General features: G+C 44.7%; 1 protein-coding gene across 2 annotated transcripts in view; it reads right to left on the bottom strand.

Annotated features, from left to right (window-relative positions):
• The window catches only part of LOC120902963, a 53,351-nt gene that overhangs the window by 7,186 nt on the left and 27,845 nt on the right, over positions 1-18,320 (bottom strand). The gene's annotated exons all lie outside the window — the stretch shown is intronic.

Here is an 18,320-nt window from a genome sequence, read left to right as displayed (position 1 = left end):
GCCGTTGGTATGGCGAGGGATAATAAGCACCAGAAAAATGCCACTCGAGGATAGAAAAATCCAACGCTAATTTGTTCTCGCACCACACCTCGCTTCATCGTGGCATTCGCATCGGAAGGGGGAGGGGGGGGGGTTGGGATCCTTTTCTTGCATGCACACACACACACAAAAGGTGCAACCCCATCCACCCCTAACACCGGGTGGGTTCGTCGCTTAATAACCCAACCCGAACTAACGGCTGCAGGGTGTCAGTGAACACCCGGGTTTCACCACCCGGGTGACTGTGCACTAAATGTGCATCCTTTTTCAGGTTCACCTGCCCTAGAATGTGTGCACAAAAACTACCAACGAGCTTAGCATTTCAGCACACCAACCAACCAACGAATTGAGCAACGTCGAGCTTGCTCGTTCGACGGAATTAAGCATCGAAATAAGGGGATGACTCCGACTCATATCTTGCCAGCGCTCTGTGCATGTGCAGCGCCAATTTGTGATCCCTTTGCCCTTGCTTCGTGCTACCCTTGGGTCGGAAAGTCGAATGCATTCCGTGGCATGGTACGATACCGGATAAGAAACACCTCCGCTCGGCCGTATCCATATCGCGCGCGAGTCAGTATAATGGAATGAATTAAATCTCATTTCTCGCTCGTATTCCCACCGGTGAAGGAGGTTCCGTCGGGGTGCTTTCTGCTCCTTCGTGGGTCCCGTTTAGCTTTCTTTAATTTACCCCCAGACCAGCTTAAGTATCTCATCAGACTCGTCTGCCTCATTCACAACGTCCAGAGCCCGCACGGCACGACTACGTACCCGAAGAACACGAACTTCTTCAAGAAAGCAACTCTCGTCTACCTCCGAGCACTGAATGGCACAAGGACTTCTCCTCTAGAGCACACCAATCACAACTAAAAATTCCAAACCAGGCTCTTTCTTCAATGTCCTCTCCTTCTCCCCAATCTACCGATCCTTCCGGTTTGGATTCATTTGTAAGGATTCTCCGATTCCGTGTGCAACTATTTGCTGCAGTTTTGTTCCTTTTTTTTCTTTCTCCCGGTGAGCAATTTTCCCAGACCAGACCAGCATCTGACGGCGAACAAAAAAAAAGCGAAGAAAAGAAAATGATCGTAAAGATGAAAAACAACTTCTACAAAGTCCCTGTCGAAGCAGTCACCCGTTTGAAAGAAGCTCACGAGACAGCAGAAGCAGAAAACGGGAAGAAATCGACCACCTGCATCTACTCAGCCCCTCCAAGGAGTGGGTTTGCTTGAAACACTCTTCACGGCGGAAAAGTGCAACCAACCACCGACCATGATACGCTCCCCGGTGCAAACATTATCCTGACGAAAAGAAAAGAATGAAGTGAAAGAGAAATTTGAAGCAGAACACTCCTCCCCTACTAGAACTACCGTGTGCCAAGGAGATTCTTCAATAGCAGAGATTAAACTCTCGACTACTCTCTCGGTGCCTGGCAAGGATGTAAAATTAATCAAGCGAAATTGACGGAAAACAGCAAGAGGTAAATGAAAAATACAACTCTCCCTCCCACAATCTCCTTTGGCCAGGAGAAACCAGCCAAACCTGTGCATTGCATTGCCGTTCCGGAAATAGCTCGAAAGACAGTGAAAAGCAAAAAATCCGTCCCGTTCCTTCAATCTTTCAATGGCGCATGGCGAACAAAAAAGCAGGAAAACCATTCCGAACGTAAACCAAGCAATTCCTTGAACCACCACTCGGCAGCGCGCAAGCAAGAGCCCGGTGTCAGAGTTAATTACAAGATTTGCAGGACTTCAAACATGTCCACAAGCTTCGAGGATGGGTTGGGGTGAGATAGGATGTGCTTCAAAAGCGAAGGTAAGATCGGTGTTGAGATCGCATTAGGTAGTGTACGCTACCAACGCGTGTGTATGTGAAAGAGAGGGCGCAGAGAAAATTGAGGAAGGGCCCCCTAATTTCTGCTCCACTTTCTCGTGAACATCTGCCTCACTTTGAGGTGAAAATACTTTGAAGCATGCTTGTGCACGCGTACTGCGGTCATCATGGGTTTTGGTAGCGTGGCGAGATGGAGCCGAGTTTTCAAGCAGATCAATTTAATTATGAAATGACGAGATAAGAGGCAGCAGAAAACGGGGCATGGCAAGATCTTCTTACGCCCGGAGATAACGGGTAGAGCACGGGATCTATTGGGTAAGCATCCTTGACAAAGGTGGCGCTTTTTCAAGCGTGAAAAGCTACCTCATTTTGAATGGGTTTTAAGCAGCGCTGTAAGCACACAGTTGTAAGATGAGTTGTAGGACAAGAGATGTGAGCATTTGGATGCCACGTTCAGCAAATCATTCTAAGGGATATTAAGAGAGCACAACGTTTTTATTTTCTTTGGAGGAGGCAATTTTGATTACTAAATATGATTAATTATTTTGATTATTTTTTGTTCTCATTTCCTACACGTTGCATGTTTTAAAGTTTAAAGCAAGATACTTTAGATACGTATTTTGTATGACAAACACCTTTTAAATCGTAAATTCTCAATGATGTTGTAAAACATTATTGTTACTACACTTTAAGGTCGATATACGTTACTAAGCTCTCATTCAGTAGCTTCATTTTCAACACGGCACGACACAAGTCTTTAAAATGTTGTAGTCCAATAAACCTGTATTTACATTTTACCATCAAACTCCCAATTTCCTCTCGTTTAGAGCAACCAAATTGATTTCAAAGTGAACTCATATCATATAATCTCGAACACACACAACCATATAACGGCACCATTGCCTCACGATAACTCATTCACTCCCACCCATTACAGGCACTGCATTATTTATACGCTTTTTAGACGATCACTTACATTGAAATCGGTTTGGATCATCTGGAGGGCTTTACCATTGCCATAACTTTTCCACGCCAAAACCTCTGCTCCTGCCATCCATCTGCTCGCATCGCTATCCCGCCATTTTTACACCAGCACATTGCGTCGTGGTACGATTTCCTAGCAATTTGTTTTCATTACCTACGATTGCACTCCGTATCGTTTGCCTCATGACAGCTACAGCAGCTGTAGTACCACACCATGCACAACTTGCACACACACACTCACACACACATGACCACACATGCCATAGCCACACAATCGTAAACATTACCCAGACACAATAAATCGAATACCGGTTATCACACATTTAGCAAAAACGATAACATTAATGGCTGGGCAATGGCCGCACGGCCACAGACGTTTAACTAGGGTGTGTGCTACTCACCCCCACACAACCACCGTAGGAGTAGTAACGACGATGGAAACGATTTATACGCTCTTGCTCACCCCGACACACTCACTAAATGGTTTGGAAAAGCCGGAAAAGCTGTGAAGTTACGGCGAAAGAGGTGGTGTGAGAAAACCCGGAAGTGAACAAACCACTGCACACGTGTTTCGGATTGGATAAAGGCGGCTGGACAATTGCGCGATAAGATCTGGCTCTGTGTGTGTGTGTGTTTCAGCGGGAAGAGAAGGAGAGACTTGGGTGAGATCATCATTTCATGGATGCTCCTTCGTTAGTTCCACAGCCATAGCGAATGAAGATGAGCCTTTTTTGTAAAAGTGAAAAAGACACTCACAAAAAAAACCCCCGGTCAACCACAGTCACTTCCAGACACTAAAGTGGCATGGTTTCTTTCTTGGTCATTTTGTTCTTTGCTAGATAGCTGAAGCCTCATATCCTCCAGTGACATGAGCTACATGGACACTATTTTCTAGTAAGTATAAAAAACTGACTTTACAGCTAAGAAGAACTCAAAGCCAAGGGAAAATAGGCTATCACTGCTTTCTTTTAGTCCTTCGAACAGGATCCTAGAGCGACTGCTGACCGCAGAAAGAACAATACGACGGTGATAGTAAAACACAGCCATACTAACGCTCTCTCTCACACACAGCCACGCGCGTCGTCGACCTCAGGCACTACCCATGGGAGATGAACAATGAACACATGCGAGAACCTTGGCCAAAGCATGAACCCCCGTTGCACGATAACGAGAGGGACAAAACCTCTAAAAGAAATCTTCCCCGTCGTTTGTTGTTCTCGGCGTGTTCTTTGTACTGTTTCCCCGTTAGTAGCCAGGCGCCCAGGCACAGTCAAAAGTCATGCCAGTAGTGACCGTTTTGGACCGGTCAGACGAAAGAATTTACGATGACGACAATGAAACGGAACGGAACCATAACCGAGCAAGCACACACATGCTTATGGGAAGGATAAAAATAGCCTTATACGGGAGGCTTCCCCCTTTCCATCTATTCTTGCTTTTCTACCCCATATTCCGACGTTGGCATTTTGCTCATATCCGACCACTTCCTCCGTTCACCAGGGGGAGGAAAAAACGCTCCCGTTAGCACTCCATCTCCCGGCCGAAGCTAGAGCCATTTGTTATCAGGACAGGGCGGACAAAATTGAAAATATATGGCCCATTAGGACAAGTGTTCCCCGGGAGTTCCTCCACTCCACGGCGGCTTCCTGTTTGGCCTTTCCACGCTGGATCAAGTTCTTAACCGGCAGGAAAGTATCACATACACATACGGTGAGGAAGAAGAAAAAACGCCTGGGTGCTTAGTCAAAACCACAGGCAACACACACACAACGCACATATTCAGCCCATCGTGTTTCTTTCACTAGCGACACTCGCTTTTTTTTTGCTGCAACCATTTGCCGAAGAGGAGGATCCTTTCGAGAGGAATTTTCACACTACCATCCCATTCATCGACTGTTCTCTGTGAAGCAATTCGTAACGACGTCATTCGAGATTCGGACATTCTTTGCTCTTTTTTTTGGGGGTGTGAGTTAGAAGTGTCCCTATATCCTTATTCCCACCGCTCCCACTAGCAGAGATAATTGAGTCATTTAATTACTCGATGGATGAAAACAGACCAAGCTGCCGAGAAGGATAGTCTAGTCACTAATCTGCTGATTTGGCTGTCTTCGGTTGTTGCGAATATTGACTTACTCCCAGCAACCAGAGACACAATTCCGAAACGGTCAACGAAAAGCTGGCCCTCTTTTTGATTCTGCCTGCCAGCAGCAGATCCGAACGACCCGTGCCATTACTACCGGAGGTTTTGCACAAAACCCACTGCACTATCAATTTGCTAAATGGAGTGGCTGATGTTTTCGTATGTGCAGCGCGCAAGCAATAGCTTCAATTTCCCCTAACCATTCCTCCACCATATCGAGGAATGGTTGCGAGCATCAAAGCGAGTAAATGATGCTGGAAAGAGATTTTCCCCTAGATTGACCGTCGACTAGGGCCAAACGATTGAAGCCTCCCATGGTCGCGAGGCAAGCCCACGAGCTGGTGAACATAACAGTTAACGACGCAACTACAACCGGCACCGAAATTGGAAACAAAATATACTAAACTTCATGCACGATTAGAAGCAGAGAGACCGGTAGGAGGTAAAAGCAACCATTCGTCGTACAATAGGAAAAATCTCATCTATTGCAGCCAATTTCGTGTCGTGTTTGCTGCTCGTAACGATAAACGATCGAAAAGTACTCCTACTCCAACCAAACACACACTACCCAACACATGCCTTTCTGGTAAAAGTGAACACGCAAAAACAATCAGCATTTTGGTTGGTTCCGCTCCACTCATGTTTCATGTGACGATAAGCACTTGTGATGGTTTGGTAACCCTTTCCGGGGAGGAAAAAAAACATCCAAACCCACCCCGCCAACCGGAAGCATGGAGAAAGCATGGTGTAAAAATCGTTTAAAATGAATTTTTCATTGTATTTTTGATAAGCATGTGAATTTCAATGTGCCGTGCTCGTGCGCTCCTCTTGCAAGTCTGCTTTACTGTGTGGAAAACCTAAACCCTTTCCACGGAAATCTCGTAGCCCGCATATCTACTTCCTTCCATCGCGCGTGCAGGAAGCATGATTATGGATGCATGGTTGTTGCGGGTTTGCTCCTTTTTTGTACATATCAACATATTCCAGCGAACACCCCACAGCAACACGCAACAGTTATGCAACCCAACAGAGTAGCATTGTGTAGCGCTTTTTATTAAATTTGATTTGCAAAACCAACCAGATCAAACGTGACGAGCTGGTAGCAAACCGGCATCAAATCACTACCGAGAAGGCATGGAGGTGCATTTCCAGCAGCAGTTGCCACTTTGATCATCTACAATCTAATATGAGCTAGCGATGGAAAAACAACCGTACTCGGAAAGGCTCAAAATTTCCTAGAAACATACTGTAAATGTTGTTCCAGTTGGATTGATGGTACTTGAAAAGGACGTACATCGAACAGCATATGTTTGTGTTAACAATAACTTTTAAATGAAACAGTAGCTGTTGATACAAGAGCAGCGTTTTAATCAACTAGAGGAACATCGTATTTATGCAATGTAATGGAATAACACAACACCTATTTTCCAGGAATTTAACTCTGGGAGCATGTTTTGTAATGCATCAACGTACTAACCGATAGCTCTGAGGTAAACTAGGCAAGATGCAGGAGTAAACTAAAGCATCAGATCAATATCTCTCTCTTGCCATTACACCACATCTTCCTTGACGCTAACAATCGGCACCGTAACTGCGTCTGGAGCCTTCCCAACAAGCCATTTTCTTCCCGACAGTAACAATGATTGATAATGCATCGGTCAAACTTACCACTTCAGCCAATCAATATACTGGCAGCGTAACGCTCCGAAACTCTTCTTCGTTGTTATATTTTTGGAAGCGAAAAAAACTTCCCTGGGCAATTCCGGGACTTTCTCGTCAGTCGACGTCATCCTCGTCCAGGATATCCGACCGCTTCAATTTCTCCCGCTCTTTCTTCTTCTCATTCTCATCATTGCATCCCGCTTGGGCCCTATCCAATATCCTGTGCTCAAAGTTATTTTGTTATTCTTTCCCGTGCTGCAAACCACCAGCCCGCTCTAGTTTAGCTGGTGGAGCTAATCGTTGTACCAGTGTGGGTAGTGACTGGTACGCAAGAAACTGGTTAGTCAGAGTATTTCATCACCATCAACATGACAGCACAGGCCATCACCGGGAGCGACAATACGGTTCTGGGCGGAAAGCATAACATAGTGGCTGGTCTGCTGGCTAGTCACCATAATATATTAAGGAAGATGAAACTGTAAACAAACTTACTTCCCTGCCGAAATGGATGACGCGAAAGATAGAAATAGCCACAGCATTGGAGCTTCCAACTGTCCTTAAAAATCACTCAAACGTTTCCTGATCCATCCATTGGAAGGTAGCGTACAAGTTATTCTATGTTTGGAGTTTGTTTTTGCTTTTGAAACGGTCAACAAAGGCCAGCAAAACGAATAAAAGTATCAAATGTTTAGTGTAACTTCCCGTTGGGAGATATCTTCAAAAGATACTAACCAAATACCCGAAGCTACACTTACCCATGTCTAAATATCGATTGACTGCCCTGCATCGCTGTCGCCGTACTGCTGTCACTCAGACGACAAAGAAGGCCGGAGCTGATTGAATCAGGAAAGGATCACCCGTGTCCGATGTGCAGCGGAAGCGACCAGCACCAGGCACAGTAAAGAACCAGAAAAAATGTTCTTTTGTTGGGACGAAAATGGTACCATCTCCAAGACAAACTTCTCCAAAGAACAGTTCTTGCGCTTTGGACAGCTCCTCTGGCGAGAAGTTGGGCCACTGACGACAACAACCAAAATAAGGGTAAACCACGACGACGACGACGACGACGGCATCTCATAAACCACAATTCGATAGCTGATAGACGTTTGACATTAATTCATTTATCACCGGGTACACACCACGCCCGCCGACTTGCCGGAGGAACTTGCTTCTCCTCCTACGAGAAGGGTTCGTCTCTCGCCAGACGGAGGACGACAGCTGGGCCGAGGACCACTTTGGCATCGTTTAACATTAACCATTCTTGGCATTATGTTGCATAGATTGATTTCCGATGTCTGACCGCGTTCAAAGCTTCCATTTCCGGCCAACGCCGCGTGTGACCGAGACTGGGGCTCGGGTCGGGTTCCATTTTGTTTGCAATAAAATTGATTAAATTGAAATCAAATGCAGAAACGGTGCGGCATCGGAGCCGGAAGGGAGTGCTGAGGTTGGCATTTTATGAATCACCGCCATTCGTCCCACGCGCTCAGCCTTCTTGGGTGCAAACAACCTCCGCAGCAATCGGGGCAGGCGTTTATGTTTTGCCAAACAACAAATCGTGCCAAACACAAACAGGATACCGGCAGATTGGACTGAGTTGCCGGGGGATCGCAATCGTGCTATAATGCTGAATATTTTACGACGCATCAATAAGGGATGTTTACAATTTTTTTTTGTTTCTGTAACTCGTCAATATTAGTTTCTAGTATCCTATCTTTTGGTAGCAATGTTTCTTAGCGATGTGACTCACTAACAAAAAAGTTTGAGGAATAATGTCTAATGAAATCCTTCCCATATCAAAATAAGAGATGTAAACATTCCATTTAAATCCTTTTACAAGTAATCCAACAAAATTTAAGTTTAAACACTTTTCAGAAACAACTTATTTACCTCTAGTTCATCACGTGACAATGTTAATGTTTTACATAGCTCTGCAACATACTACCAACCGATTATTGCACTCTGCGTCATCTTAGTTTCAACAAAAGGTTAGGTGTCGTTGACAAACCACTTGTACTGCACCATTCCACCCAAGAACCTTGTAAACTTTCTGCTGCTACAAGCTATACTTGGAGCCCTCTAGCAACAAAACCGCTCTCTCTATTTTTCAATTCCAGGTATCAAGCATTTTCACCTGCTTTTTCTGGCACACAGGGGGACATTGTTACCACGTTGCTAACCGCAACAAGCATTTTCCATTGCTTACTAATCTTTTATTTCGTGGCTTTGTAAAAACCCCCTCACTGCAACAACAACAACGCTACAGATGCAGATGGAGCCATCCACTCCAACACCATCCCGATCTCCGTTGCAGTAATCGAAACGTTCATGCTCCTAACTTATTTGCGGTTTATTTTACTCCCCCTTAAAACGGATACACACAGGAAACAAAAACACATCCCTGAGCTTGTTTTGCACTTCTGTTGCCTGGTTTCTTCTTTTGTAGATGATCTGTTCAGGTATGAAACTCAACCGAGCTTCCAACACCTGCGCTTTGTAACCACGGAAATGGAGACTTGAAGCTAAACCGCAAAGCTTTAGACACTTTTCAAAAACAGAGTCAACCAACCGAGCAGCAGAAACTATACTGAACGATGCACGTAAAAAGTCACAGATTGGCTTTTTGCTGGGAGGAATTTTCAATGCTTCTGCAGTAGAAATATTACTTTTTTTTCTTTCTTTCCAAAAATAACTTACTGCTGGCAAGCCATCGCAATTGTTTACCGTACACTATGAGGAGATGAATAACGACGTGGAAAAAATAACCTTAAAAAATAATTCTCACCCAAAACCGTACCATCGGATCCGCATCATATCGTGAGTGCTCATTTTAATATTTTCATTTTTTTGGGTATTTTTTTATTCCAACTGCTCTAGGATCTAGGCAAGTTGTTGGCAGAAAACTAGGGCGAAACAAAACACAAAACCTGCACCGAACCGAATGCTTTCCCTCTATGCTATCTATGGTTTCTGTAGGGTTTTTATGCCGAAAAAGTGTAGAGATATTACACAAAACTCGCGGCCATCGTTCATAAAGTGAAACGGATGGTCCTTAATTTTCAGAATGGAGTGAAAAAGTCATCCCATTCCTGTGCTCTGTTTTCATCGCCTGCACAGACCTATCAAAGCCAAAGCTAGCAGGCAGACAATGTGTATCGAGAGCCATCAACCCCTCCGTTTCTGCGCCGATGGTGGTGTAAATACTTTTCTCATGAAACACAATCTCTCACGTGCACACACTTGTCGGCGGGTGCTTGCAGTGTTTCCCACACTCGAACAACAAGTCTTATTGTTTTCCCCAGCATGCTTTCGTTGCTACTGATGGGAAAACCGTTCGCGGCACCGCGGTACACACACACAACAAGAAGAATGTAAACGAAACTTTCGCGTCATATGAAAAAGGATGGATTTCCACTTCCACCGCATATTGTTTATGGGGTTTATGGCTTTCTTCTTGACGTGTATGAAAAACCCGCGCTGGTGGCCTACAAATGACCTGAAGCTATCGGGCACCGAATGCAGAACAGCATAAAGTGGAATGAATCGGGCTAGGGGATTTTATTATAACATCAGAAAGAACGTTCACTGCGGGATTGAAGTGGAAATTCACAAAAATTCTTTGCTCAAAGCTGTCGAAAATTATGTATGCTAGTTTGACTTCATCGTTGACGTAGTCTTGTAAAAATCAAGCAACAGAGCAGTACAAATTTAGTGATGCTTTACGGATTGCATAACTTCAGGCGTTTTTATGTCACAAATCCTAATATTTGGTATTATTGTACTATTTTTACAATATTTTAATGTTGCAAAATACATTCAGATGCTTTCAATGAGGTGTAATACAAGGGTTCAAAATGTATGATATAAAACTACTACCAGCAGTATTTTATCCACAGCTTCTCACACTATCCATGAGCCCAGCAAGTGACGGGGACGTTTAAAATGAAAAACGATACTTTTACAACCAACACCACACCACCATCGCCACTGGCATCCTACTACTAGTCACTGCAGTCCTAAAACAGGCTGCAATCACGATGCAGATACGACAGGGATGCAAATGCATCGTGCCTCCCCTTTTTGTCCGGACGGGGTAGTGCCGGATGGTTCAAACTTTCCTTTTTTTTTGCTAGCCCCATGTTTATTTTTAGCACTCTATTCACCGGACCGAAACTCAATCCAATCGTAGGACAACGCTTTTGCACAATCGCTGCAGGCAGGTCCTTCGTGTGGCTCTGTTTTGTTCGGGTTCGGTTGCGGTCTGGAGCGTTCACTGCGTTTGCCGCGCGAAAAAGCTATATTCATTACGAGAGCTTTCGCGGCTTTGGAAAGCCAAACATGAACAAAGGTGAACCCCACCACAGTGCAGCAACAGAAACAGAAATGTGAAACTTTAAACACACAATACCTCGACATGGTGCACGGCCCTCCTACGATGCAACGGAAGAACGATTGTTGGTTTTTCCGTGGGGCGCTATGGAGCACAATCCTGCTTCACTTGAACGGTTGACTATTAAAAAAGACAGGAAGTAATAATCGCACCGTACGGATATTCATTTTTGTGCCACTTTTTCCCCCCCTTTTTTCCTTTGTGAGCTTTTATCTCGCAACAAATCTCCTATTACAATCACCAAGTTGTACGCGCACGAGGATTGTTTTGCAATATGGCACGTAGGATATCGAAGCCCTTTTTTTGCGCCAATTGTTTGTTGCGTTATCGACTTTCTTTCTGTTTAATGCTGCAGTTTTGCTCGAACGCGAATTCTTTAACCTTGTTTTATGGTTTCTCATTTGAATAGAAATTGTTTACTACTTCTTTTAGGGGCGATAGCTCACGAGCCAAACGTGCACGGCTTCTTTCATTGTGCGCTGCAGTTTCATTCTACCACAAACATTGCATCGCTTTTGATGGCGGAATATGGGAAAAGTTCGTTTGATGGCAAGATGAACGAAGAAACTTTTTGCGCCCTCGCTCTTCCCTGCACGTGAGCAACTTGTTGGGGAAGAAAATTGGGCTTTGCTCACTTATGAGAAACCGCACGCAGCCACACACCCACAACCGTACACCGGACGGACGTCAAACTTGGAGAGTTTCGAGCAAATCAAATGTATTATTGAGGAGCGATATCTTGCTCTATGTCTACCGAAACCACCAGTCACTTCGATTCACCGAACAAACACGACAATCGATACCAACACACACACACTGTGCCGTGACGGAATGCGAGAAAAGAATCCGCTATCCCACCCAGAAGAAGAAAAATCCGGTCCGAAATGCTATGCACCCCACCAACAGAACACCAAAGTAGTGCCAAACTTTGTATTCTATCTGGGAAACTGGGTGGAACGAACGACCGTTTCGCCATAAATGAACTTATGGACAAAGTTTCGAGTATACATCCGGGGAATCGGTCCTGCCCTGGAAGAATTAGAAAAGGGAAAATCACAAACATTCGGAAACTTAGTCATACGGCGTGACACGGTGGACGAAGCAAATGAGCCGTACCTGAATCTCTTACTCGCAGATGAATCGGAAAGGACTCGATACCATTTGCGTAGAGTCTAGTAACGAACGGTTGGGGGACTTTTGTGGCAAAGATCTATTTGCATCACAATTAGCGATGTGAACTAAAAGAGATGATATGGTTTGCGCTTTTCAAACATTGCGAGGGTAATTTGATTTTTTGGAGTTTTTCTTTCATGTTGCTTTGACATGCAAATTATGGGACATTAAGGCAATTCAAAATGCAAGGGAATTCTGCTGAATAAACTACTTATAAGTTTAAGTTATATGACTCGTTTTACAATGCAGGCCTTAATTTCATAAAATTATATTCATTTATATTTTTGATTGTTGTATTTGCGATTATAAAATATGCCTACCTTTAACCTCGTACACATTGTTCTTTGCCGTGTGTCTACATCGTACACACATTGTTTCTAATCCTTGCCTGCAGAACAGCAGATTTCTCCCAGTTCTTCCCCGAAACTTTGTTGCAAAAACTATTACTTCCAAATTCTGCGCGAAAACTAAAGCTCGCCAGTATCCATGCCAGGCACGTACAGGATTGATGCACTTACGCTTAACATCATTATGCTTCCCACGCGTTTCATTTACATGCATGCATCATGCCCGGTTGCAGCAGACAGCTTAATTTTCTCTATCTCCTTTTCTCTTCCGCAGCGCTGCTGCAACCCGCGGATGGAAATCCGAGCACTTGATGCATCCTATTCCGGATAATAACAGAGAACACTGCAAGTAATTATAATGCTCTGTATAGAAAAACAAGTAACCAAAAACCCGTGCCCCACTCACACACACACACACACAGACACCATCCGAAACTCCACGAAATAGAGATTTAATCCTGTGGAAATTTTCTCCCATCGGCTGGCAACAACTTCGCTACTCCTCTTCCATCATTATATCGTGCAAAACCCCGTCTTCCGCAAAACAAAAAACGTACGCTAACAACAACCCGGGTGATCCCGGTTTATGTTAAGCCCCTCCGTAATCAATGACAGGATAAAATTTCACAAAACTTTTAAAGTAATTAGAAAGCCATCCGTTGCACGGATGCCGCCTGTGGGTGGGCTCATCACGCAGGGCCCCCGGTTGTGACAAGCGCGAAAGTCAAGGACGCGCTCATGAAACGTTCCTCAGCGGTGACGTGCGGTTTGGCACGGTACGGTGGGCTTCACATTTTACGTTCACATTTACGACGAACCAACTCATCACCAGTGTCATCATCATCATCATGGCCATCGACGATATTATCACCTTCTATGTTGGATGCTTTGAATGGTAACCGAACTGCGAACGGGCGCAAGGTTTTCATTTCCCCGAAAAACCCAAGCCCAAAAACCGGTTCCAAAAGTTCTATCTCCAAACCCCAAGCCACGTTATGAAACGGCTCTTCCCGCAGCGTGTTTCAATCGAGCCCTTTTCGCCCACGTTATTTAAATGCTTTGAAACACTAATCAGATTTAAGGTAACCCCTTTTCTTTCCGCGATGTTGATGGTTCGTAGAACTGTAGCGCACACTTTGCCCGCTGGGAAATCTACATCCCAGGATAATAAAACGCTTGCGAAACTTGCGGTTTCACTAAAGGCAGTAACAGCTCCTGGAAGGTGCTCATATATACCCGTGGCGCATTTATTACAGTTTAATCACCTGCAACAGTTTATCTTTATCGTACTGGAAACAATTTGGAACATAAAATGATGAGGTGTGGTGGCGTTTGGTAGCACTTTATAGACCGGTTTGTCGATTCACTGGTGATGAAGCGTTTAATCCCGGAAATAGGACAACACTTCAAACGGAGCTTCGAGTGGGCGGAGTCTTAATGCTTCCGGATCAGCTCACTAACACTTTACCGCGACGGCAAAGACAGTTTCTCGATTTTACTTTTTTTAGAGAAATTATACAACATAATATTGAAAGCTTGTAGAAACCTAATGTTAGGTTTAAACAGGTTAAAAACAAATTATTTGTGCAGCGGAATGCATACTTTTAGGAGTATAAAATGTACAAAACAGTAACCATTTTGCTATTAAATAAATCTGTTATCCAGGTTTAAATGCTCTGATATGTTTTAACCTAATTATTAAACACTCAACTGAACCTTATTTCAGGTTTGCTTTTTCATAGTAAATTTCATTACCATATTACTGTTTAAGGAACATATTAAATTACAAATATTACGAACATTGTGACACAGCTCATTTATATTCAAATACCTTTCACCTTCCATTACCATCCCAGCAAGCACACAAACCAAGAAAATTATCTCTTCTTGCACGTACGTCATCCCCTTCTTGAACCTTCCCCCATCGAACATTCAACTGGATTGGGTGATTTCAATTTTCGTAATCCTAACATAATTAATATCAATTTCATTACGACTGACTGAAAAAGGAGCAAGGGTAGTGTAGGTAACGAAAAAAAACATACACTCTGGTCAAAACATTTCCCTCCCTCCCCTCCCTCCGAACATCATTACCAGCAGAGTGCACGGCAGGAAAAAGGATCCGCCACGAGTACGAAAAGGCGTGCAAGAAATTATACAAAAACCGAACAGCAACCGAAAGCAGGAAACGGATCCATTTGTTTCCCGCCCAAAGAGGTAGGGCACCAATTTCCGGCAAGGATTTCTCCCTCTTTTCCGGTCGCAAGATCCCTCGAGACGACATCACCTGACGGAGACTAGTGATAAAGAAAAAAAAAACCAGCCGCACCCAACCATGAGGCGCTTTTCTCGTGGGGTTTGGTGTTCTTTTTTTTTTCGCTGCCTCTCCATCAGCTTCAGGAAGGAGAATCTCGGGACTGTCCCGCTGCTGCTAATTCTTCGCGTAATGTGCTCGTCTTCCTTTCCCTTTTTTTATTTTGGTAGTATTTTTGGTAGCTAGTTGGCAATCCTCTTAGGCTGTGGTCGAACAAATTTCGAACACAACGAAGGCAGAAAATGAGGGAACCAACAACAGCGACACATAAGAAAAAAAACGCATCCTCACCATTTGCCACCATCGGTCGCGAACGTTATTAACGTTCATCATCATCATAATAACAATCAGCACCATTACTCTCCTTTCGGGTCTAACACTGGTGCGGGAGAGCCTGCCTTTTTTGTGTCCGGACCATACCGCCGAGCGAACTGATTACGGTCGATTTCCACCGGCGTACTGAAGGCGCCCACTGAAAGGCGTGTACAAGGCGGTGTGTGTGTGAGAGAGAGAGCTCGCGTGAAAAATGAATTATGATTATGCATAAAATAAATTTCCTTCGCCCCACGGGTTGCATACCTTCAGGCGTTCCGGGCGTCCCGTTCTAGGCGTGATGTGGCAGAAAAAAAAACCACCCGGCGTTGAAAAATATCATCGGAAAATTATCGCTCACTATTATTACATCACTCGTTATGTGCGGTCTCATTCCGCTAATGATAATTGCCAGTTTAGCACAATTAAATTTAACAAAAAGCAGCACCACTTGCTCGCGTTCCCAGCCAGTTACATTAAACGCGATTAAAGTTAATATAATAACAGCGCGGCAAAACGCCGGCACACGCAACAACACGATGCTGCCACAAAGCGTAAAATTTGCACGCCAAACAACCACACCAATCCCAAACCTCAAAAGGACAAACAATCACAAGTGGCTCCGGCCCGAAAGAAAGACAACCGAAATGAAAGGCTTCAAATCGCGGACGCAGCTCGTAGTTCCCAGCCCGCATTATCATCCAAACAATGGGGCGTCCCGTTTGGGTGCGAGCAAGTAAAAAACGCGCAGCAGATTATATTCATGCAATGTAATTAATTGCCAGCTTCATCGCAGCCTCCTTCATGGTTCCCGCTTCGTACAGATCCACGCACACACAGCCTGCAGCAATGGAATCTTTTACCTTTTTTGTTACGTGTCATTGTAATATTTATTAAAATTCCACACGCCAATTCCCAGGAGCATTCATTCTTTTTTTACTCAGAAAAATGAATTTAAAAAGAAAAGATTGTGATGCGCATTTGGACAATGCTTTTAACCACGGTTACAGATTCTCTTTGCCCACCGTTCTGACACAGTTGCAGTTGCTATTTGATAAGGTTTTCATCAATGTAATTGTAAAATAGCAAAATTATTCATCGCCATTCGCGAGAGATTTTGCTAGCTCAACAGAGGTTCACTTCCGGGGAAGCAGGAACCACAACCAACCAAATCTTAACGATAGTACCAAATGAATCGTAGTAACCTCCAACCCACCACACAGCCAAGGCCATCTCAGCAGAGTTGCGCTTCCACGTTGCACAGGGTTCAAAATTAAGCGACGATATTTATCGCTCGGACGTGATTTTATGGTTGGTCATGTTTCACTGTAACAAAACAGTAAACCTTCGGCGTAAAAAGGGGTACCTCGCCCAACCCGAGCCACCACGAGAAGGGCGCGACCCACAGAAAGGGCTTCCACTGTAATTAGATGCATCCTCAGGTTTCCCGGGAGCAATTATGATGAATTAATGGGCTGATGGGGTCTGGTAATTGTATGCGAAATAGCGTCGCAGGCGAAGCGAAACACCGCGCTACCGATAGTAAATAATCGCCAGGACACATGGACACTCGAGAGCACTCGAGTCGATGGTGCTTGCAATGCGCAGCCGGACCAGTGTCCTAAGTCTCGCGGCCGCCCCGTAAAGTACTGTCGCCGCACACAAACGCTCATAAATAATAGCCTTTCAATTTAGCTTCGCCAAGTGAGGATTTTTTTTTTTCGTTTCGCTTCGCATTTTAAAGTAATATAAATAACGAAGAGCGACACGGCCGCGCCGAGGGCATGCTGGGACATTAAGCGAGCCTTAATTCCACATCTATTGGCAGCGGTTGTCCCGTTTAAGTCGTTCATTAATTATCGCTTCATTTCAACGCACACTCATCACTGGGGCACTCATACGGGCTGTAAAACTGTCCTTTCCTCCTTCGACAACCGGACTTGCTCTGCACAGTGAGCCAATGTCATGCTCTAGCAGCTTGATGGGGAAGTCGTAAGTCTTACAGTAGCGCATTGTGTCGTGTTTCCAGGAAGCTCTCGTTTAAGCTCCCACTTCACACAATGAAGTGTAGGATCTATGTAACTGAAGTAGCTGTAGATACAAACTAACTCAATGCACAGTCCATTAAATCAGCCAAAGAGACAATATTTATGTCACGACCACACCTGTCGGATTTCGCCGAACTACCCAAGCACCGAATCAATATGTCCCGCACGACATCAAACATTCATCCACTGTGTCGGTGTGTGTCTTGCCGCAGCCCTACCAAATGGTACTTAAATCATTTCTCAAACATCCAAATACACCCAAACCTCCCATCTACTGTTTCATCCCAATATCTTGAGCATCGCCTTCACCACCACAAGACCGAACCTCGCACCAAGCGGACGGGGGCTTTTGTGTGAAGCAATTATTAATTACAGTCTCCTGCACCTTAAAGTGTGATCTGGGGATGCCGGCTAGAAACTCATTGTGTGCGTCGATAATAAATGAGCTGCCAGCAGTCAATGCCCCCTACTCCCCGTTCCCACCAACATCGTAAGTACCACAACAAGGTCCACACGCTTCTTCTGGAGCGCTCGGCAGATACTTACTCTTCTTCAAACTTCACCGATTTGTTTCCGGATCTCTTTCGTCCTCCTCCTGCAGCAGCTTACCAAGCTCGTTAGTCGTAGATCGAAAGTTAAGAGCTGGTTGAGAGGTTTGTAAGTGTGTGTGTGTGTATATCTTTTCCGTACGGCCACAATGGCAGCAGAGTCCTTCCGCAACGACCAACAACTCCAAGTCGAACATGGGGATTACAAAAACGTGAAAACTACCTTTCAGCTCACTTTCTCCTTTACAGCAGAGGATTAAAAGTCCCAACGGTACGATTGCCGGTGCTCTGCATCGTTCCTGGTCCTTCTCCAATACATCTCAATTAAATCTCATACGTGATGAAGGCAATTTCTTGCCCAGGACCGTGCTCCAATAAACCTACAACCCTTGCAGGCACACAATCGCGTCCTCCCTCAGACTCCAATTTGGACCATTCACTTGTCCGGGCTGCAAATTGCACCCAAACAATGTCGTTTCCATTGTCATCCCGGCTGTTCCAGCGGTCTGATTAAAGAGAGCTCCGGGACGCAATGG

The sequence above is a fragment of the Anopheles arabiensis genome, chromosome 3 (assembly GCF_016920715.1).
Source record: "Anopheles arabiensis isolate DONGOLA chromosome 3, AaraD3, whole genome shotgun sequence".
NCBI lineage: Eukaryota > Metazoa > Arthropoda > Insecta > Diptera > Culicidae > Anopheles > Anopheles arabiensis.
The sequence above is the reverse complement of the archived record's forward strand: the minus strand, read 5'-3'. Positions and strand labels throughout refer to the sequence as shown.